This window comes from Bombus affinis, chromosome 11, assembly GCF_024516045.1.
Source record: "Bombus affinis isolate iyBomAffi1 chromosome 11, iyBomAffi1.2, whole genome shotgun sequence".
Lineage (NCBI taxonomy): Eukaryota > Metazoa > Arthropoda > Insecta > Hymenoptera > Apidae > Bombus > Bombus affinis.
Genome location: NC_066354.1, coordinates 8266273 through 8289128, shown reverse-complemented (window position 1 = coordinate 8289128; position 22856 = coordinate 8266273). Strand labels below are relative to the sequence as shown.

Sequence of the window (22856 nt, the reverse complement as noted above, 5' to 3'; positions counted from 1 at the left end):
AAATAATTATCTTCTCAGTTATTCGTTTTGTATTCCCATCGACGTAAACGTTGCATCTTCCAACTGTACTTTCGCTAGTATCGAGAAATTGTAAAATGCTGGGAATTTAGCATGCGAGAAATAGCACGAGTAAAAAGACGCCAAGCGAAAACGTCTGGTAGGAGAACTTGGCGAGAGAGACTTACAAGAACAGACTGCTCCCGAAAAAACCGTACAACCAGCCATGAACAACGTCCGGTACGCGATATGTAACTGCCATACGAGTACAAGAACATCAGGAGCGGGCCTCGAAGACGGTACAAATATGACACGAAGTCGGTAGTCCAACGCGACGCGATTCTAGCGTAACGCAAGAGCAACATAACGACGCGACACGAGTATAACCAGACGTGCCATTCGACGCAGCCTCGTTACAGCTGCCCATAGAGCAGAATCGCATTTTCATTCGACAAAACACGCTGATATCGTAATGACAGCTGTCTTAAATGAAACACGATGGTTCACCCACTCGCATTCCGTAACATCGCAATTCCGCTAATGGAATCAGCCTGAATTCACGCCCACGCTCCCATGAGATTCTACCAAACTTGCAATTAACGTTATTTACATCTAGGACCGGTATCTCGCGTGAGTCGAATAATTCTATCATATACAGTCAGCCGGGTATTACTGCGAATATCTTGCCGAAAAATACTCACAGTCACGCGAGATTCGTGGCGTGTCGCGATCGAAGATGGCCTGTTAACGTTAAAATTACCAGGATAACCGAAATGATCAATTTGTAATTTTTCACGGAAATTTCAATGATCCTTAGTGTATCATTTTTTGGCACAAAGACTTGTTCTTCTCCTTGCAATTGTAGCGCTACTACGATTCCACTGCTGGGGTTAATAATTCCGTGAATTTTCTGCTTTTTTTCTTTTTCCAGATTAAAACGTACGATATTCCCATCGGTCTTTTTTATTCCTCTCTATACGTGTAACCTTCTTTCCAATTTCACGGAGGAATTCCTGTGGTTTGACGGTGAACCGCGGAGAAAAAACCTGGACAAGTAATACCGAGCTTGTACGACGATTCTTAACACTTTTCTTCGCCAAGAAGGCAAGAAACGTGCTTCTGGAAAAAATCGTGCCGCAAAGGCACGAGCGATGGATCGTATTTCGGATCAGGCGGCTTTTTGCCACCGAAATTTCGTAACTCCTATACGCAATCTATAGCGAAGAGGGGCCGAAAGCAAGAAGGATCCGATCGCGCGAAATGGCGCAAGATGCGTTTCAAATACATCTTATGACAGCAAAGATGTTACTTGCAATGTTACGATGGAACGCTTCAAATTTAAATTCTTGCAAGGAATTTAAAGCTCAATGTACAAATTTACAATTTACGGCTAATTCTAAGGTTTCGCAGATAAATAAAGGAAACAAGAGAGCTGAACGTCGATTCACCGAACGCAGAACGGTTTTCTTTCCACCGAAAGCTGATGCAATTTTCCACCAAGTTTAGCACGGGCCGTAGCCACTCGAGACGAAACAAACGAAGCTCTGTTCATCGAGAATATCAACGACCTCCGTACGGTCGCGTGACACCGTCTCGAACAGGGTGAGATCACTTCTCTGAAATCCAGCGTTTCAAAACTGGACGTGAATCATGCGACAAGCATGCGTTTTCATTCCAGTTACATAGAGAAGTTGAGCGGCGTGATTATCTGACGACTGGAACCTAGCGAAAGCGAAACAACTCACCCCATCGCTGATCGGATCCTCTCGAGAAGCGAATGTATAAAAAAAGGAAAGAAAGGTAAGCGATCGACAGTGGAAATACGTATATTAAACGTATAAGAATTAGTCAGGAACGATCTGGCGAAAATAATGATGGAGCGTGCGAGTGTACGCGTGAAACGCGGGAAATCTTTATTCTCCGGTTAATTGGAACTTTTTCGAGCCGCGCAGCATTTGAATTGCGTACGCGCAGTAATAAAACTAATTAAACGTAATTACAAAGTGCAACAAAGGGAATAAGTAATCGTTCGCGGCTACCATAGCAACGAAGGTGGCCCGACTGGGAAAACTAAGAAATACTAATTGGCACGCGGCAAACCACCACTTCTGCTGCCCTTTACAAAGAAAATTCAGCCATTTCTTGCCGCGCGACGACACGCTAAACCGTCGTATTTTACCTGGTGACTTGCAGAAATTTGCATCGAGACTGTACCTCAAAGCGTTCCTCTTCCAGTCTCTTTCAGTTCCGCGATTTTTATTTCATCGCTGGTACCGAGAATTACTTAACGTTGCCCTATGTTGATATGATTTTATAATCCATCCAAGATCCACGTTGCCCCGTTCCAACGCAACGTTCTATGGTTCACAGTCCATGAGAGATTCTTAATATCTTGCGTCAAACTCACCCCGAAAACTACCGACCAAACCTCCGAAGACTCAGGCGTCGTCCGAGGAAGGTACCCGGGACGAAGTCGGGCGCGACGTTAATGCAACGAGCCATTACAGGAACAGCACTCATTACCACGCGACGAACGCATAAAAACGGGACAGTCGATCGATCTTGCGCGGGAAACGAGCGGTTTCGGCTCTCTGATTGCTCGCTACGTTCGCGGAACACCTTCCTGGATCGCGTTAATGGATGCGCGACCGTTTCTCTTCATGGAAACGTATTAATTATTTTCGTTGAAACTCGCTTAAACCAGAACATGCCACCGACTTTTCTTCTGTTACTGAAAATCCTTCGGCTCTCTGTCCTCGCATGCGAACTCGCCAAGAAATTCTATCCCATTCGTTAGAAACGATCTTTCCACGAGTGGTTCTGATTTATCACCGACGTTTCGCCACTTCTTCGTAGTCGGTGAATTATCTTCTTCCTTTAAAATTAATAAGAAGACTCGCACGATTCCAGTTTACCGGCAAACTTCGCCCTTTACCGATTATTCCCACATTCTTCGGATTAGTCACTCGAGGCTTACTGTCTTGTCACCGAAGAATGACGTCAAAAAGTACATCTTTTCTCGTAAAGTCGAAAGATCGACGAGAGATTCGTTTAATATATAAATTCAAGGATGGTATAAAATTTCCAAGAAAGTCCACGCTTGGTCATCAATGCGATATCTCGTGGCTCGTGGTCGATCGATTATATCTCGCTCTAAGCATTCAGCTGGATAGAAATCCCGACGCGAGTCATTCTTTCGTGAAGCGGTGTCGGCGAAAACAATAAAAACCGACATTACTGTCAACGGAACGTGGTATTAAGCCGAACGTAATTCGTGCAAAAGGGTGCACAGCAGAACGAGAAGCGAAATGCATCTTTTCTGATTGCAAGCTGTACACACAGTGGCATTTTTCCTGGGAAAGAAGGCCGATTTGTACGGCAAAACCGTCCGGCGGTGCACGATCAACTGACTGCCGAGAGCCAGATCACCTGCTTTTCTTTGTATAAGTACAAAGTTGTCCCATGAACATAAGTTTTTTCGGTCGCTAGCAAGCAGTGGTTCAAGAATAGCTTAATTTCCGAACGCATTAATTTTCGAATAGCATCGAAAATCAGCTATATACGAAGAATCGCTACAGCTGAAAATTCGTTTTTCCACCGGTTTCCTCTGTAACCCTTACTGAGTTTCATCTTCACCTACCACCGGTATCAGTATCGAGAAGTATATCCAAGTATCACTATCGTTATCGCTACAATTAGACAAGTAATTAACGTAGAACGATGAATTGTTGGGAACTCGCGAGCGACTCGAACCCATCGCTACGAATTTGAGTTTCGAGGGCGATAGCGTAAACAGCGCACGTGGGGAGATGATTATACCGTAATTACTGTGTTTAGTTCAGTCAGTGGGCCGTCGATGACTCACGTTTCCACTTTTTTTTTCTCGCGACCCAGGCTAAACTTCCTAATTAAATCCTCTCGACGTGTTTCAATGTTATTATCGGGATTTTTGCTTTTCTGGTTACAATGTTCGATGTAATTAATACTCGGCAGGTGATCGGTGAGCCACGGAGCCACAAGAAGCGATCGATCGATCTACGATCCGTGGCTAATCTCTTTCTCATAGCATCCCCACCTCTTCTCCATAAGAATAACATTCTGCACCGTTGCAGGGTATCACGGAGTTGCGAATAATTGCGATGCGCAGTTTGGTCGCTTCGTTGTGGATCGTCGATGATGTACGGCGCGATGCCTTTCGCCACGATCGGTTTCATTGTTCCAAACAACGTTATGTTTGTTACTGTTATCTTAACGCGGGTCATCGACTGGTGGCGGCAAAAGCCAAGTAACAATCTATTAATGAAACGTTGCGAAAGCTATTGTTCGAGCCTGGTAATTCTCGACGACGCGTATTTAAATTCTACAATACAACGCGAACGTTCCTTAAAATCTACATAGACCTCTCTACATTGAAACTTAATATTTTACATAAGCTCGTTCTAATACTCACTTGTTGTTTTTCGTCCTGTGTCCCGAATCTGCAACAAAAATGACAAAACACATACAGACTTGTCCGGTGTCTTTCTCTTTTAATCTAACGGTTTTGATTTATGCGATTTATACAAACGTTTGTCGCGAAGCGATCTCAACCGCTTAATACCTTAGCGCGGAATAACCAGCGACTTTCCTTTATATTCCGTGCTACACGTTTAATGTTTGACTTGCTTTTCGCATTAAGAAACCTCTCATTTCTCGCAAAGTGTACGAAAATCAGTAGGTACAGTATTGGTATGTAATCTGTCGCGCCTTCGGGCGATACTTCAAGTAAGACAGCAGACGTTGCCTGCGTCTGAGCGGCGCGGCGTGCCTCGAAATGCAAGAGGTTAAGAAACTAGTGGATCGTCGATAATTCGCGACAGCACGAATTCTGACAAACATATTCTCCCGTTCGATGCTCGAATAAAAAGCAAATACACTTCGTTTCTCGTTAAATGTCACGCGAATATACAAAGCGAAAGATCCGTCGTAACGTACCTTGATATTGCAATTTCGATTTCAAGACTAAAATATCGCGTTCCTTTTCCTCGTTACTAAGATATATGACCGCTATATCGTACGGAAAAGTTACGAGCACTTGTTGAACGCGCGAGAAACGCAAGAGGCCAAGGTTAGCTTCTGCAACGAAACGTTCGTCGTACGCACTGCAACGGCGAGCCGAAAATCACCGCGGGCAAGCGTGAACGAACATCGAAAAGCGAACGATCGCTCGCCTCCCTTCCGCTTTCTATCGCGCGCGCAGCTCACGCGTTTAGTCGCCAGCCCGCCACATTTCCTGTTTCCTTCCTCGCCGCCTGACCTGCCAACTCAAACCGGAAGATCCACGAAACCCGTGACCGCCTATCGTATATGATTTATTATTAACGTCCGCTACAACGAATCGCTCTGTTCCGGAACGTAAGAACGCGATTCAAGATAAACGAAGGTTCGAATCGATGTTAATTAGGTCGATTTTAATCCTTGAAAATACGAATATCATTTCCGAGCAAGCGAAATACGTAATGAGACGTCCGAAATATTTGAAACGCGAAATTTCCAAATATTAACGTTTACAGCGTCCTCATTGTCTGGTATTTTTTAATTTTTTTCCTATGAAAATTTAGCTTTTCTATTGTGTGCCTGGCGACGACTTTTAGCGGCCTTTTCGCGTTACGTTGCTAAGCTATGCGTTTTTAACTGGTATGTTCGCTATGAAATGGCCAAGGGTAATTCATCGAATGACGCATCAACGTAGCGTTGAATCAGCCGTCGCGTAGAAACACGACGAAACGTTGCACGGCAGAGTCGTAGGCGACGCGTCAACACCGGCGGAAAAGGAGTGACACTTTCCGAGTGTCTGGCAAGACAATAGACCACCAGAAGGATCGTGCTCCCCCTGCAAACTAGGAAATTATTCAAAACGTATTCCAAAGCCACTGGCTTGCAAGGAGGAATACTATTTGGTCGGTCGTTCGACGATATCTTCTTTTTTTATTTGTTGTTAACACCGTTGTAAAACCATCGTGTATGTAAACGAGTAAATCATCGTGAGTGTGAAAGCTAATGGTGACCCCTGCTTGTAAAGATCGTTTCAGACAGAATATACACGGTGTTTAAGAAGAATAGCCTTGGTGAATTTATGATAATGACCGACAGGAATAAAAGTGTTTAACATTTGATACTCTGTGAATTTTCTTTAAAGTTCCCTTTCCTTTGAGTCTCCTCGATCCTTGTTTCCTTTTTCTCTTGTTTTCTTCTTAATGCTCCTACTAATATTACGTATCAATTTCCATTATGGTAACATTTTTCTATGCAGCAACTTCGAAAACTCGAACTTGAAATTCCAGAGCAAAAGAAACTATCCCGGATATAAGAAACATCGCATGCGATCTTTCCATTTCACACTCTCCGCAAACGATTCTTCTCATTAAAAACCCGTAACAACCAGTACCTTGACTTTACCAGAATACCACCTATCCTTCGATCCCCGCGGAGACGCAACAGGAGCAATAAGTTTCAGCAAGAAAAATCGCTAACGTCCCATGACTGCGTGGAGGGAAAAAAAGGACGGCCGGGGCTGGAAGACGCGTTGTAACAGCGAGACGCGACGATGAAATATCGCGGGGCGTTGAAATTACGGGGCGTTCAGGAACGAATTCATCGTAACGCGGTTCGAGGCAGAGCCAAGTCTACGAGGCGACACGAGCCTCTTATGTTTACCCTGCAAACTAGAAAATTATTCCAAGCATAAGAACGACAGGGAAGTCTTTTGCCTCTGCTGGAAACCTGTTGTCGCGACTTGCGCGTAGCCACGATCAATTAGACGACGAATCGTATTTCGTTGAACGATCACGGCCTGGCGTGAAATATTTCCGCGATGGATGTAAACTGTTGGAAAAAATAAGAAAAGCAGGGAGAAAGAAAAGACGCGAAAGATGCTGGAAAAGTGCATGACCATAGAGGCGCGGAATCGCGAGTGATCATTATCTAGATGCCATAAAGGATCGCGGTGTAATGGCTCGCTCCGAAACGATTTATTGCGTGTAATTGCGAGGAGGTGGCACATTAAGCCGACTTTACAACGTCGAATACTAGTGACGCTTGCCTCGCTTCCTCTACGAACGTCAAACGACCGGGCGACAATAAAGCTAATAAACACTCTATCATAGAAGAGACAAGTAGCGAACTTGGATGCCAATGAGGCAACGATCGTTCCTCGAATCAGCCTCAAAGGTGTCATCTTTTTAAATCCGTCTTAAGACCGACCAACAAAAAGACACGATTGCGAGACGACGCGATGGTAGGAGAAATAAACGCAAACGACAGCGAATAAGAAGAAGACTATTCGCTAAACGATCGTTCTGAAGGAAACTCCAAGTCCGATCTTAAACCTGTTTTACATAAGTTATTTTTCTTTAGCTTTAATAAATTAGCGGCGAATAAAATTTTAAGTATTAGCCGGTGTCGTCCTGTCTGTGTCTATCCTTGTTCCATCGTTCTCGCGAGAAACGTTCGAAAATTCCGACCATTTGGCAAAGTGCAAGAGATGGGACAAAGGATTATTTCGCAGCCAGCCCAGGAAAGTTTCACCCGAAAGGCTGACTCAACGTGTTCGCGAACGTTTTAAGAATGTTGGCAGAGGCGCGACACTTTCTAACCAAAGGATCAAACTATCAACGCGTCGTGCCCGCCCTGTAAACTAGCGAATTATTCAACCGAGTCTAAGAACGTGACCGTTCGAACGATTCTCGCGACCATCTTCGCTTTTTTTCCACTCGAATTTTCACCGAGGCACGTCGAAAAACCGAGCACGCGCGAAAACTACGGCGAAACGCGCGATTTCCTGCTCGTAAACTCTTCACCGGTCGGCTGCTGCCTTTTCCTTTCTTTTTCCTCTTTCGTTTTCTTTCCTTCTGTTCCTCGAAACGGCAGAGAGCACGCGTTCGTACTGTGACGAGCATGCAGAATTGGCGATCGGTTTCGTGGAACCATCGTCGGCTTCTACGAAACTGTCGCCGCGCATTCGAAAGGGAAACGTTTGCTTAAGCGTGTTCGGGATTAATTACACGAGCCTTCATTCTAATTAGCCCTGGCTGTTTCGTGGAAATCTTTGCCTCGTATTTGCGTAGCCGCGACTCTTCTGTTCGATCCTTCAAGACCAAGTCAAATCGAGGTTTGTTTTGTAGAATGGCAGAGTGAAACGTGGAGCGCGATCATGCAGTGAAAGTCGACATCGGTCTACTAAATAAATTCAGAGGATATCGAACGACTTCTGACTCTAAAACTACCTTAATTGAAAGTCCAATAGTAACACAGTCATTAGATTTACTATGCTTCCTGCTAACATCCATCACCCAACGAGGAAACCATCCACCGGTAAAACGATTAATTACAATTACGATTCCACGTTCTCGCGTTTATTTCAGTCGAAATAAAATAAAAAAAAAAAAAAAAAAAGGAAAAGAATAGACAACACAAACTTACCATCTAAACGTAATAAACGAATGAAACTGCCGAGTGTAATGTAACAATAAAAGTGGATAATGGTTGATGGAAATGGTAGAGCTGGCGTTCCAATGGAGGACGAGCGATCGAGGACTTTTAAATGGCGGCGCACACGTGAAAAAAGCTCGACCTACCGTTAGGTGGTTTCCATCCCATAGGAATAGGTCTGGATTGGAGCGGCGGCAGGCGGATACACCAGAAGGAAAAGCAAAGAGGAAGGGAACCGACCGGCGTCGTGCTCGGTAAGCTATGACGAAGGTTAGGTTATCTCGGGACGCGGATCTAAACGTTTTAGCGTGTACCAGCACGCTTCTAGCACCGAGTACATTGTCATTTTATGGACAGACGGGCCTTGCTGCACGACGGACGAGACGACGGCTACAATTTGCGCGTGTAATTGCACCGCTACCGATCTCCATTTCGCGAGACGGACGTCGACGCTTGTTCCGCCACTTTACTCGGGATTTCCTGTCGCCATTTCCTCACGGTCGTCGTAATTCGTCCGTCTCGATCTCGAGATTGTAATACAATTTTGTTCTACCTTTGTTAATTAAGTCCGATTATCAACGCTTCGCTGATACTCGCGAATATTCTTCGATGCTACGATTTTTAGATATACGTACATGCGTTTTTCTCCGCCATGCAAAGTCAATCGGATCGTTTGAAGGATCAGCTGTGAAAGAAGAAAAGCGGCAAGCTCGCGAATGATATTCGCGGAATTTAATTACATCGTTGCGAGAAAGAACGATCGGTAGAACTAGCAGTGTCACGGCTTTTAATCCGCCGACATTTCGCGCTATTACCTCTCGCGGCTTTTCAACGTTGTCACCGCGCCGCGTAAATAATACGCCACTCTCCGTTAAGTCGGATTTATTGCGCGGCATCCAGAAGCCGTTGCGTTTATTATTTAATCGTTCGTTAACGATTCGTCACGCGTTCGCTATAAATCGTTCGCCGATCGTAGATACAGCCTTAGCTTTCTCGTCACGAGTTCCGTTCCTCGCGTTGGCAGCCCTGCACCACGTTGCATCGCGATTCTAAAACCGTAGATTCGCATTCCCCGCGAAACGAAGAGATTACTCTTGGAACGAAATCGATAGCGACGCTCCTATCGGTTCGTGTGCGCGGACCGCCATTGCCATCCTGGCCACCCGAAAACTATAGATTCACGAAAGAACGTGGGCTCGATACCGATCGAAGCAACTTTTTCTCCTGCGTCGAGTACGACCAAAAGGTCGGACCGAGTTGTACGTGGACACGAAGCGGGTAGCCTCGTTTCGTTCTGCTTCACGCACTCTCGCATGAAGGCAGAAAGGAAAACGGAGTCGGAGGAAGCAGCGAACAACGGCGAGCAAGGGCTGAAGTAACAACGCCAGTAGCTGCGACAGAGACCGCGTAGAACCACGAGGAACAACGACGACGACAACAACGACGACGACGACGAGGACGAGGACGACGACGAAGAAGAAGGGAAGAAGAAGCAAAGAAGAGAAAGAAGGGGAGTCGGAGGCGTAGAAGGACGAGGAAGGAGAAGGAGCAAAGTACTCGACCTCCACCTTGGTCGCCACGCATCGCGGAATTCGTTCGAGGAACGTAGAGCCCATCGCCTCGCCACGCTCTTGCTTCTTCTCCGCCGCTGTTTTGCATTTTACACCGGTGCCGAGATTTGGTCGTTAGATTCGCCGATCCGCCTCGACTCTCCCGCGGCGCGTGTTCCCTTAGCCCGGGGCAAGGATGCCGGAGCCCTAGAACCCCGTCGCGCTCTCATGTACTCGGTTGGCCCTTCCTTCCAAGCCTCGCTCGATAATAATGTTATCTAAACTCCGACTGCCGACTTTGTTTTCCGCGTCGCTTCGTGCTCGCCCCTCGGGGACGCGAATTTCCGCCACGTTCGACGACCGCGTTTCCGCCGTGCTTTCTTGTGTTTCACCAACGCGTTGGAACGAACGTTATCCTTGCAGGGAGCTTTCGCGAGATTCTCGAAGCGTGAACGTGTTCAACGGAATAAAATCATCGTCCAGATAAAAGAATATTTCCATAAAAAGACCATGGAAATTGTAAAGCGTTCCATAGAAATGGTGGAGTCTGAAAATCCGCTAAAGTAAGCGTACACTGTAGATAACTCGAAGCGTTCGGAAATATTTATTGATAAATCCGCGCTGTTTGTCGGCAACGCGAGATTCGATTTAGCAAAGGCCATGAGACCAGCGATCCCGCGACTTTTCCTGCGGTCGATATTACTCAAGTTTCGTCCGCGTTTTCTTTTTGCGCCACTAACGCGCGTACACCGACTAAGAGCTGATGGAGGACGACGACGACGACGACGAAGATGGTTTCAGATGACAACGCTCGTTTTCCCGTATCGCGAGATCGTATCCCGATGAGAATCGGACGCCGCCGAACATGCTCGCAACTTAAATTTAAAGCTTTCGCGACTTTTCATCCATACGAATAAATATAACAATTTTATTCGCGTAGACGCATCGTCGTTGGAAAATCGAACGATCGTCCGAGAAGGAAAGGAAAAAGGAGATGAAACGTTAGATAATTCCGATATTTCGCTTTTTACTCCCGTCTCGCTCTTTCTCATTTTCGCGTTGCCGCCTTTCACCTCCAACTTAAATACACCGGCTCGCCGAACATTGTTTGTTCGATCAAATTATGGGGTACCGTCGAGTCTTTATGTAACTTTCGCGCACCAGCCACGAACTCCAGATAGACACGCTCGTAAAATCCCGGCTAGTGAGCGTAATTATGTTATCGGTGAAAAACGATCGTTCCTAGATGCTTCTACCGCGAGTAAAATTCGTCATTGTTACTTTTTCCTATTTTTCTCCTTTCTTTTTCCATATTCTACGATCGATGTCTATTGCGTGCCCAATATCTCCATAGAAGATTTCTACATTTACCTCTGTTCTTATATGGCGATGCTTTTGATGCCAATTCTAAATCCTCAGTCGGCGCAACTACATTTTTATTAAATTGCCAACGTGAAGTATCGCGAATCTCGTTGCATAAAAGATAGCAAATCGTTGTATATAAATTGGTGTAACGGAAAAGATTTCTCGTGATCGTGAACCAAGAAATGGGAATAATCTCAATTCGAATAATTCTCCGTGGATTTTTCACCGCGATCTCGGTCTCTGGTATTTCCTGGTCGCGATCGATCAATTCGTAGTTGGATATCGATAAACTCCGTTCGCAGGAGAAACGATCCTTGTAAAGAGTAATCAGACGAGATCTTGGGATCGAGATCCCTCGCTTACATAAGCGTCCACCTCGTTCGCGACACGGACGAGAGAGATCTTTGTCGTTTGGTTAAACATCCCGCTCTAACGACCGATCGATAGATCCCCTCGCGCTTCTACTAACCTGCCTGGCCACGTTCGATTCGACGAATCGACGATTCCACAAACGATAGCTGATCGGTTGGCAACGTTGTTCGCCGCTTTTGGACATTTAATTCGGTTGTTTTCCGCGATATGCATATCTTGAGACCGAAGGATGGTTTAATCCTTCGAAGTTACATTCGAGTTTCGTTATCTAAGCATTTGCTCGTCATCCATTCGCCCATACTAACGAACTACATTGACTGAATTAACAATTCCTTTTTCTTCATACTTTACACAATATCTTACGTTTACAAAAGAATTATATCTAAATATGGGATTGCTGAAAAGCCATCCAAGAAATATATATGTTTGGTAAGAACGCTTTCTCTCGGCGCAAACGCTTCAAAGAGACCAAGACGGTACGTATTGTCCAATAGGTCGCAGGAAGAATAACACGAGACACCAATTACAGCCGATTTAAAAAGGCTAGAACGCAACACGTTCGCACGAACGACATACAGAAAGCAGCGGAAGCTTGGTGAACAGGACGATTCGCGTTTCCACGGCCTTCGATTAGCGCGCGAGACAATGGGAACAAAACTTTCCTCGCTTTCAACGACGACAGTCAAGCACCGCTTGCCCGTTTTGTTTCACCGTTGTGACGCGAGCATTATCTAACTGGCTGCCACGGCGTGCGCCGCTGAAAATCCTCCTCTTTCTCTTCGCCTCTGTTCGCGTGTGCCTAAGTAACCCACTAAGCTACAACAACCGCGAGGAACGAGGACAATGGATCCACGAGAGTTGCGAACATCACGGATACAGACTCCGCTCGTGGAATCGCGCGTGCATCCAACTGCATTACGGAGAAAGCTCGCCCTCTCTGGCCTCGCCTCTTCTTCCTCCTCACTGCGAGCCCGCCAGACTGATCGTTCTTTCGTCTCTAGCTTGTTCTCTGTCTCGTTCTTCCTTCTCCGAACGAACGTTGCTGTTCCACGGAGAATCGCCGATCGTCTCAGGCATCGGCTCGGTATCTAAATACTTCGTCGAGTGCGCTTGGAAGAGCAATTTTTAGTTTCCGATCGAAACATTTGCATTTCTATTTGGCAAGTTTTCGGCTCGTGCTTTACATTCGAATCCAGTTTGCGAAAAAATACGCCGATTTCAATTAGAAATCGACGTTGTTTGGACGGTTGGCGAACGTGAAATTTCACCGATGTTAAATAACGCCGCGAGGAAACAGGTCCTTGATTGGCAAGAATGGAGAGTCCTTTCCGAGCGTCGATATTCACCTTTCCCCTTTCTCGAAGCGGGGAATCGAACAAGACAGAAATATGTCGTGTAAATGGCAAGCACGGCTCGTGTAAACAGTGCCACGAGGAAGGCGATATAGGAGATCGACCAGTCGCTGTTTAACCCTGTAGATCAGGAAGTCGTTTTCTATCTGGCTATCTACGAGGTCTGCGTGAAAGGGAATATCGAGAGTGAACGCAGATTGGGGTCGAAGGGAGAGTAACGGCCGTGCACGAGTAAAAACATTAATTGCGCGCGCGTCTACTTCGTCTGATCCTCGTCCTCCTCTCCCATCCGAACATCGTGTTTCAAGCCAAGGTATCGAGCGAAAATATCTTTTATCGAGATAGAGAAACGTAGAAAAAACGAAATGAAGAATTTTTCTATTATTCTATTCATAGTATTTTTATACATAAATGTAAACGAATTAAATATAAAATTTGTGTAATAAATTACGTAGCAGACTAAAGAATACAAAAGCTGGCGTACTTTACGTCCAATAGAAATTGCAAAGCTCGCGCTGATAAGAATATATCGATGAAAAAGAGCCATTGTGCAGTGTGCAGCTGAGAAGGCGAGAAAACGAGCGTGACTAATGGCGTGAGAATTCGAGAAAAGAAAACAGACAGAATGTGTGACGAAGCGAGACGGCGACACCAACACCCTATTAGGCCGTAACAGAAATTCCAGGGAACCACGATGCGGCCCGTTTCGTTGCCTCTTCTCGTCGTGTTGCCAGCGGACGCGTAACCTTCGCGGATTACGTTTCATGTAAATGGCATTACACGAGATCAGTCAGTCGCGGCGAGCGCGATTCAATGCAAACGTTCGGGTTATTCGACTGCAGATGCTCGATCGAGAGATCGCACTGCATTCGTCCTGACGACGAGCTTGTCAACCTTACACCCTGTGCTTGGCTTCTCCCTGACGACCGCGGCAAACATATAGACACGCGAGACAATTGCTGTCTGAGGCGATCAGTGCACGATCTTTCCTTCCCTTCCTTTCTTCCTTTCTCTCGCAATTCGTAGCACTGCTTCGCTGGAAAACCAAGCGAAATGAAGGAAACGACGAAACATTCGAACCTGACATGGCACTAAAGCGACTCTAAACGTCACGTTACACGGTTCCCTAAGAAACACGTCGTTCGAGCCTCTAATGAGAGAAAATTAGAGACCCAACGTCGCGGAGAATGATATTTATGCAGGCATAGTCGCAGCCCGCGTGGACCGACCGGCACTGCACAGGCTGTAATTTCTTTGTCGCTGGCGTAATAAAGTTTTCCTCGCTCCGTTGTCTCCCCCAGGTGTATTGTTTTTTTTTTTCCTCTTCTCTGCCCCTACGCTCGGCCTATCGCAATTATTACCGAGCACGGCGCAGACCACTATCTCGCTCGTTGCTTGGTTAAAGCCCTCGCGCAATTTGAATGTCTATGGCAGCGTGAAAATCACGTACGATAAAGAGCCTGCCGGGACAATAATTATCCGCGGGGGGCTTCTTTATTCTAGCCTGGACTATGTTTTTTTTTATTTTTTATTTTTCCTTTCTTTTATCTAATCTCTACTTGGTCTGCGAAGCCTCGACGATGTACGCGTGGAAACACGGGGGAATCGACCGCGAGCCTTTCGTGAGATAGACGGTTGCTTTACTTAATTCACTATGCGGAATGATTTCAAAAGATAGTTATTTTAGAATAGAAGTAGGTACTTTATTCTATTATTAGAGCCTCGTTAACTGTTATCGTAGGTCCGTGTTAATTAAACGCGGACTGAATTGCTTCACTGTGGAATTATTTAATCATCAAAGATAGATACATAAAAGAATTCTAGAAATATGGAAAGAATAAATTCGATCGAGTCGTTCGAGCCGAACATCTTATCGCGTCTAAGAATTCTTTTTATTGATTTTTATTTTATTTTATCAACTCGACAAACTTTAATTGTTCGTGTAAAATATCGATAGACCAGGTACACGATTTTACCCGCCGCCAATATTCGATGGAATTTAATACGGTCCCACGATCCTGTCCCAAACAGCACACGTCCCACAGTCTAAAATATTCTATTCTAAATAATCGTAAAACGTTTTACATGACATCGACGATTCATGTCGATTATCCCCGAGTTTGCATAGGAAAGCGTGACGTTCGTCTTACGATCGCCGGATAGACGGAGCATGCGAATCGGACGCCCCATGGAAAGTAGGAATTCTCGCGACGGACGTGCGTAAATTTAACCGTGTCGTCAACTTGGTCGATTCCGGAGAATCGTAGAGAGGAGCGAGAGGATCGCTTCTAGGATATCTCGTTTCGCGGAAGTGCGTGCAACCAACGACACCTTCGTCACATCGGGCCCCCTGCTGTCGACGATCGTCGCGATCCACCGAGATGGTGGCTCGCAAATTTCCACCAAGCCTTCGTCAGGCTATTAGCAACCGCTCAGAACGTGAATCAGGCAACGCGTGTCCCCCTCGGAGAAGCTGGTAAACTTAAACGCGACGACGACAGTGTCGTGTACCACGGCCAGAAACACTTTCCAGCTGAGTTAACGTTCCTGCCGTGAAGAAATCACGCGACCAGTCTGTGCGAGTGTGCCATGGTGTGATTATGCTAGGTTCTATACACATACTTTCGTCATCTTCTTTGTCTTCGAGCTTTCCATTGTTTCCCTATATCGAATTCAAAGTGTGTTCGATCGAACTTACCGTGTAAAAAGCTGCAGTAACGGAAAAGTCGCGAATTCGGGGCAGTTTTCTAGAGAAAACTTTCCAACTTGAAAACTTGACAATCTTGGATAGCGCCAGTATAGATCGATCGAATCCCAAGTGGAAAAGTTTCGTGTAAAAACGATTAAACAGGCAAAAATTGAAACGCCGAATACTTGGTGTTTTTTCAAAGGAAAAGGGCACCGATCGAGACAGCGTAGAGCGAATTTTTTCATTGGCATCGACTGGCTTTGACCCAGTTCAAGCTTATCCGTGGAGACCAGTCAACCCGGCAGTCGATATTAGTCCGTGGATAGGTATGTGCACTATGCGCGTTACGCGCAGGAACGAGGCTGTTGTAACAGTATACGTTACGTCGTCTTGCCTTATGTGGAGCACTCTTACTACGCGACTTCAGTTTCTAGGGGACATGAAAGTCTGGCGGACGCAACGTATGACTGTGCACTCTCTCGCGATGTTATTGCACGACTTCGTCTCGGTTCCTCCGTCATCTCCACTCATTTCGCAATTCGCCACGCGTTTCTCTCGATCTATAGATCGTTTACGTTCGATTCGTTGTAGCGACGACGTGGATGGAAACCGCAGCCTTGCGAAATTTCAAACGTTGTCAACCTTGCGATTACCAGAATCCTAGGTGCATCGTTCTGCCGAGAGATGCGACAGAGAATCTGGCGTTAGGATGGACAGTTCCGCGGCTTTGCCCTCTACAAAGATGATGATTAAAAAATGGAAAGAACATAGAGAAGATGATGGAGCGTTCACGCGTTCGCTGTTGCGCCCTAAAATTATTCAGCTGCGAGTCAAATTGGATCGCAGAAGGAAGTCTGTAATTCCTATTACGATCAGCGATAGGAAGAGCGAGGGAGGAGCGAAAAAATGGCGCGTGAGCCGCGTGAAATCGTTGTAGTGGCAAGAAACGGATGTTAATTCGACGATTTACCACTTAACGCGAGCCGGACTTGGCGTGCACCGTGGTCGGCCTTCGCCGCGGCTCGCTCGCCTCTCTGATTTCACGGCGCGTAATTTAATTAGTTAGAAAGATAGCGTTCGTTCCGGGAACGTAGAGCTCAGGTAGGGCGGCAATTAGTTCATTTTTTTCTTCTGTTTTTCCTATCGCGGGCCCGCCGTGGCGCCGTTGGCGTGAAGATCCTGCAGATAAAATGGCCGCCGATTCTTCGGGACCAAGGGCGAATCCTCGTCCATTCGTTTGCGACCGCATATTACTTTTTTTCTCCGTTCTTCGCTTACCACGAAGGAATTCCGAGTAGAGTGGTAATTAAATCAATTCGAATAATAAACTAAGGGTTGTTTGACAATCAAAGTGGAGGAGTTTCCGTGATCGCGATATATTCCATTGTTCGCCGTTTCTCTAATTAATTGGCGGAATGTAAGCGAGATTTAATCTGACTCGGCGTTAATCAGCGTAAAAAGTTAATAGAAGGAGTAGTGCCAATATACGTAAGCGGCGTTCTAATCGAACGCAATAAGGAGCCATCAATTTTTTTCTTCTGGGGCGTGTGAGTCGTGAACTATATATAACGAGCTGAATCTCAATCTTGCACTTTCGTGACGAACTAGTCGTTGTATCACAATTCGATCGATTGCTATCTCTACGATAAAAGATATATAAGGAGCGAGGAAAGATAAACCGATAGAAGATATTCTATCCACCGAACGAAGCACAAACAAGGTCTCGTGATCGAAGAAAGCTGAAAAGAAGCGTATTACGGAGCAGATACGAGATAAAGTGTACAGAGGACGCGTCTTGTTTGCGTGTTCCGTTAGTCGCGGGTAATGAGTCTGCGGACTAACAATAATTAACAGAGCCAATCAAACGGTCATTAGACAGAATAAATAGGGGATGTAATTACGAGCGATACTGCGTGACGCCGCGCCACGCAGACGTAATCGTGCGTGTGGCTAATAAGCCGAGTTTATATAGTGGCAACGGTCTATAGGCGTCTATGGTGCCATTAGGGATATAGGACAAGCAGGAAAATCTCCGTGTTTCGTCTCGTATCGCGTTTACAATGAAATTTTCTATAGTTGTCGAATTTCAAACGATTCTGCGAGTAATACGTTTATATTGAATCAAATTCCAGTGAAATATTTAAGAAAATCAACTCTGGTCGATCAATTTCTTCCTAGAGTTGTTAGAATTTCTAAAGTAAAATCTATCAAACATCCTACGACTCCAAACAACCTAAATTAAGAACCCACAGAAGAAAAAGCAACGATAAAGCCGATTCTGTTAAAAAGAAAACGTGGAAGAGGCAACGATCCCCGTAGCTATACCCGTGCAGGCACAAGCTATGAACCTGCGCGCCTCGAGTCGCCGGAGAACCTTTTAAGGTGCCGAAGGGCAGCACCTTGGCCGTTTCGCTGCGTCGCGTCGGCCAGAGGCTCGCGATAAGAGGGAAGATTCTTCGTGGGTCGGTGGCGTAACAATGCCGGCAGGAACGTCGGCCGCCCTAATGGAAGGGACTCTGTTTCCTGCCGGGGCTACGGATCGCGCATACTAAAAACTTCATCCGCGACTACCGTTACCATCCGCGCGCTTCGTCCGTGATTTTCCTCGCGATGCGTCGCGATCTTGAGCACGCCAATTTTGTCATACTTGCGGCCGGAATTTCCTCGATCCGACGTCGTCTCCTCCCGATGCCATTCTTTTACCCGCAGGTTCAACAAGGTTATGGCAAAACTGTACGTTACGTGCTTGGACAGCTAGGTAGCGAGTGGACCGTGAAAAGGTTTAGGATTTTTGCGGCTACGTTGTTCCTTCCCTGCGAGCGTTGATTGAATTTTGATCGCGCGATTAATAATCCGCTTGACTTCCGCGTGCGGGTCTGCCGAGCTCGAGACCGTCGGGGAATGTTGGCTCTAGAGGACGGGACAGATGGGAGACGAGGGCAATGACAATTGTAAGTACATTGATTGCACGTTGGTGCAATCAATGATTGAGACTAATCCGTGCTCGGAGATGAGTTAGGTGCTTTTATTGATCCAAGAATTTTTGGTAACGGTTCTTCAAACTTCGAGATTCCATCTTTTTTATTTACAATTCGATTGTCCAATCGTTTCGTTTATGGGATTAGTGGTGAAAAGCAGCGGCATCGTGTTCGATTAACTCGGATGAATTCGAGATTCCAACGATGATTCTCAGGCTCGCCTAGGAATAATCATTCGTTAGCGAGATAAAATTTGACGCGCACAAGTCTCCGCATTCCCACGTAACACCAGAGACGATCCGAACGAATGACCATTTAATGGCCAATAATGGCCTACCAGCATCGAGGATCCTCGACTCGCTCGAATCTTCTGCATCGCCCTACGAATTCGTCCTTCGAACATCTTCTCGCCCGTGTAACTTCTCCAAGCCCAATTTCGATCGAAATCGAGTTACTTTCGCAGGTACTTGGCGACTTTATATCACCGGGGACTCGTCGAAGTTTCGACGTAAATTACATAGAAAAGTTGAACGGCGCGCCGTGATGCGCGAACAAAACGAAGAAAAACGAAGATAAAAAGGAAAGGAGCGAAAGAAGAAGATAAAGTACGGTCGAAAAGGTGTGGAGGAGGTCGAGAGAGTTTCACGCTACGTACCACATACGAGTAAAGTTCGCGGCGAGGAAGACGCACCTCGGTTCTTCGACGATTTCTTGTTTCCGATGCTCGCAACGCCGTTCTTCTTCGATGAAAGAAGATACCCTGTCCCTTACGATGAGATGAATTTTTTGCAGCGAAGTCGCGAGGCAAAGTTTCGAGATTTCAACGAACCTCTTACTCCGGACGAGATTCTTTCGCGCGTCAAATTACCTGCAATTGATCTATCTACCCGTTCGTCACCTTTTCAAAGCTTCTGGTATTTTTCACGGATTGTTTGCCAGAGACCAGAAAACGACCGATGAAAGAAGATACAGACGTATCGCGCGAGATTCCTGTGCTTTCACGCGACTGCGTGGCCAAGCCGCGAAAAGTGCATCTGCGTGCAGCGTGTACGCGGCCGTTCGAGCTGCTCATTGACATTTAACTTTCGAAATTGAACAGAGAACGGCGAGATGCGGCCTGAGACTGCAGCGAAATACCAGCGGCTAGATAGAGCTAACATTTAAATGCCATTGCTGCCCGGCGCAAGACGCATGGCTGCGCCGAGATGCGCCTGAAAGGGCTTCGTTCCGCCTCTCTTCTGTCCCTGTACCTCTCCTCTTTCTGTGCGATCCACTGAATCGGGAACGCTGCGTTAAACAAGTCGTGGTCTTTCACGCTTTTCGCATTACTATCGAGAAAACTACCGTTCGTATAAGAATTTACAGGAAAGTTACAAAATCGCATTTTCCGCGCGATTCTATTTTCTTGTTGATCGACGTACAAATATTGCGAAATCAGATTTTACGAGCTTCCGATAACTCGTGAGCGAATAAGAGTACGGGACTGGGAAGATTTATAGTTTCCGTGGAAATTTCCGATGGAAATTTTAAAGCGAAAATATTTATTCCGGTGTGAGAATGGTTCGTGCTATTTCGAATGATTTTTGTGGAAAATTCGAAACACTGTCTGGCACGGAGATAAAAAGCGAGGAAGCCAATACTGCATGGCTGAGTGGAGTGAAGTGTAGTCGATTTCCGATATCGGTTATTATGTAAATAAGGCAAGTTTTAGCGTGTAAGGCGAAGAACGCGCTTTCTAAGGTTCGCGTGATCGTGCAAACGATCGTCGAGCAGGAAGCGAGAACGGGTACGGCCAAAAAAGGCGAGAATCTTCGCCGATCGCTCGTTCGGATCTGTTTTGAAATCAAGGCAATTACTCTAGTTTCGTTTTTAAAACATATATCACTTTCTCGATACCGCTGACGCGTGTAATTCCAGAATAATTATTATCTAGCACTCTGATCGAGCACACCGATTATTAACTATGTGGCTGTCTACTTTTAGATAAGTAAATTGCTCCTTACAAAAACTGCAAGTAGCACGATTTATATTTAAATCTCATTAGTCGTCGTAAAACGTTTCGAGTGAATTAAGCAAGATAGAAAGTGTCTGAAACTCTCATTTAGCTAAGTTAAATGCTTATACCTGTGTACGCGATTACTGCCGAGCAAAAATATCTATATCGCCGAAAGGGTGTAGAATTTGTTGCGGCACTTTGCAACAATGTAAATATATCGCCGATGCGAAGTGCCTAATGAGCCATCAATATCCCAACGATTCTTCCGCCGAATGTTCGAGAAGAAGGCGTGCGTGGTAACGGTCGCGGATGCCTAACAAACGCGTGGATAGTGGGAATATTGAGGGGCGACAAAAAGAAAAGAGTCGAATCCGATCGACGCGAGACTGACTAGCGAAACCGAGGGCGATACGCGACGCGATCAAAAGAAGACACTTGTTAATAAATATATCGTTGACCTAAACACCGAGTGATTATTTAACGCACTATACCCAATATCACCTCAAATTTCCCAAACAGAGTTATACTTGAACTCGTACAATTTTGCGCCAAACACGAGAAAGCAAGATCGATGGAAAAGTCGAGGGTGAATGGAGTGCGATCGAAAAGTTCTTCGCTGGATCCCGACTCCTTAATCCGTCGACACGTAATGGGACATAATACGAAATTAGCCGGTCACTATGTACAGTTACGCATTACGCTAACAACACTTACTTCCGATTATAGAGGCGAACAGCCCCATTGTTCGAGGAAGCCTAGGCAGTGTACACTTTAGTGGTACCAGGTCGGCTCTCTCTCCTCGCGATTCTTTCTTCGGCCTATTCCCGTACACGCCGACCATTTATCTATCTATTCAGTCGGCCCCGTGTATAATGCGCGATAGATTCCATGTAATCCGGCCGGCACAATGCCTCCGAAAGCCACTTCCCGTTGCGGAATCTGACACCACGATCTTTTCCGATTTGCATTCGTGTCAGGCGCCTCTTTTCTTTCGGTCGCTGTAACGCCGCTTTTACAGGGTCCGTGATGCAGCTGGATTTCTGACTGAAACACCAATTCCCAGAGTTTGACGATTTCTATGCGTCGATTTTGTATCGTGTTGCGCATTCGCTTTCTACCTGGCTATGTATCAATTTTGCATTGTTTCGCGCAACGATCTTACGTCGAGCTGCGCACCGATTTTGTAAGGTGAGGAAATTCTGCGTCATGTCCAGCTTTAAATTTTAACGTGGTCTTTCAGAATAGAGGAGGGAAAAATGCGAGAGAAATATTTCAGAAAGCTTGGAGATGCGTTTGGAAAGAAAATGGTCTGTTTGAAAAATCGTGAGAATGCGAAACTTTCAGAGTGTTGGAATCGTTGATCGATCGTATCGTAGAAATTTCTGGAATGCAAAAGGTTAACATTCGCAATTAACATTGTTTCACGCCTCGTACGCCACGTGGAACGTATTTACGTCGGTTCTTTCGCGCCGTCGACGAGGAAGCGAATCGCGCTGCCGAGACTGAATTAAATATTTGTATTTACAGGAGGTGCATTGCGTCGTGTTGACGTCAATCTTATCGTGCGGATCGAAAGTTACGGCAGAGTCACGAGAGCGGATCTAATATATGTAATAGCGCGAGGAATCGTGACAGCGGCCGCGATTATAATATAATCGTGATTGAAGGTATACAGTTGTCAATCAATGTTCGCGATACCTATGCTAGCAAGTATTCTTGAAATTCAATGTAACAGTACGACTGCACGTATCGCGCGCCCCAATAACGATCTATTATCGTGAAATCGCGCGTCTTTTGGCTAAAAAGGAATTTTAAATGCCAACCGGACAACTTCTTCCATGTCTGACACGTATTTATCTTCCTCTTTCGCCGATACCTTTTAGTGGCGAGACAAACGGAAAGATACGGATACTTGAAACGACAAGAGCCTGCCGAGAGAATTACGAACGATCTTTCGATGGACGAAACTTTTATTCGTCGTGTCTTATCTATTTCTTGTAAGAACAATTGCTAAGATTCCTTGTAAACTCGAGCCAAGTTTCAAATTACTCGATTCGAGTCTCCGCGCGAGAAACAGCAGCATCGACG

General features: G+C 45.8%; 1 protein-coding gene across 4 annotated transcripts in view; it reads right to left on the bottom strand.

The window, feature by feature from the left end:
- Positions 1-22856, bottom strand: part of LOC126921857 (uncharacterized) — a 142227-nt gene that overhangs the window by 59299 nt on the left and 60072 nt on the right. For 2 of the 4 annotated variants that reach the window (XM_050733828.1, XM_050733826.1), the window contains exon 3: positions 4448-4475. The exons of the other annotated variants lie outside the window; for them this stretch is intronic. The gene's annotated coding sequence lies outside the window, so the exon portion shown is untranslated. The remainder of the gene's footprint in view (positions 1-4447; positions 4476-22856) is intronic. 4 annotated transcript variants of the gene reach the window in all.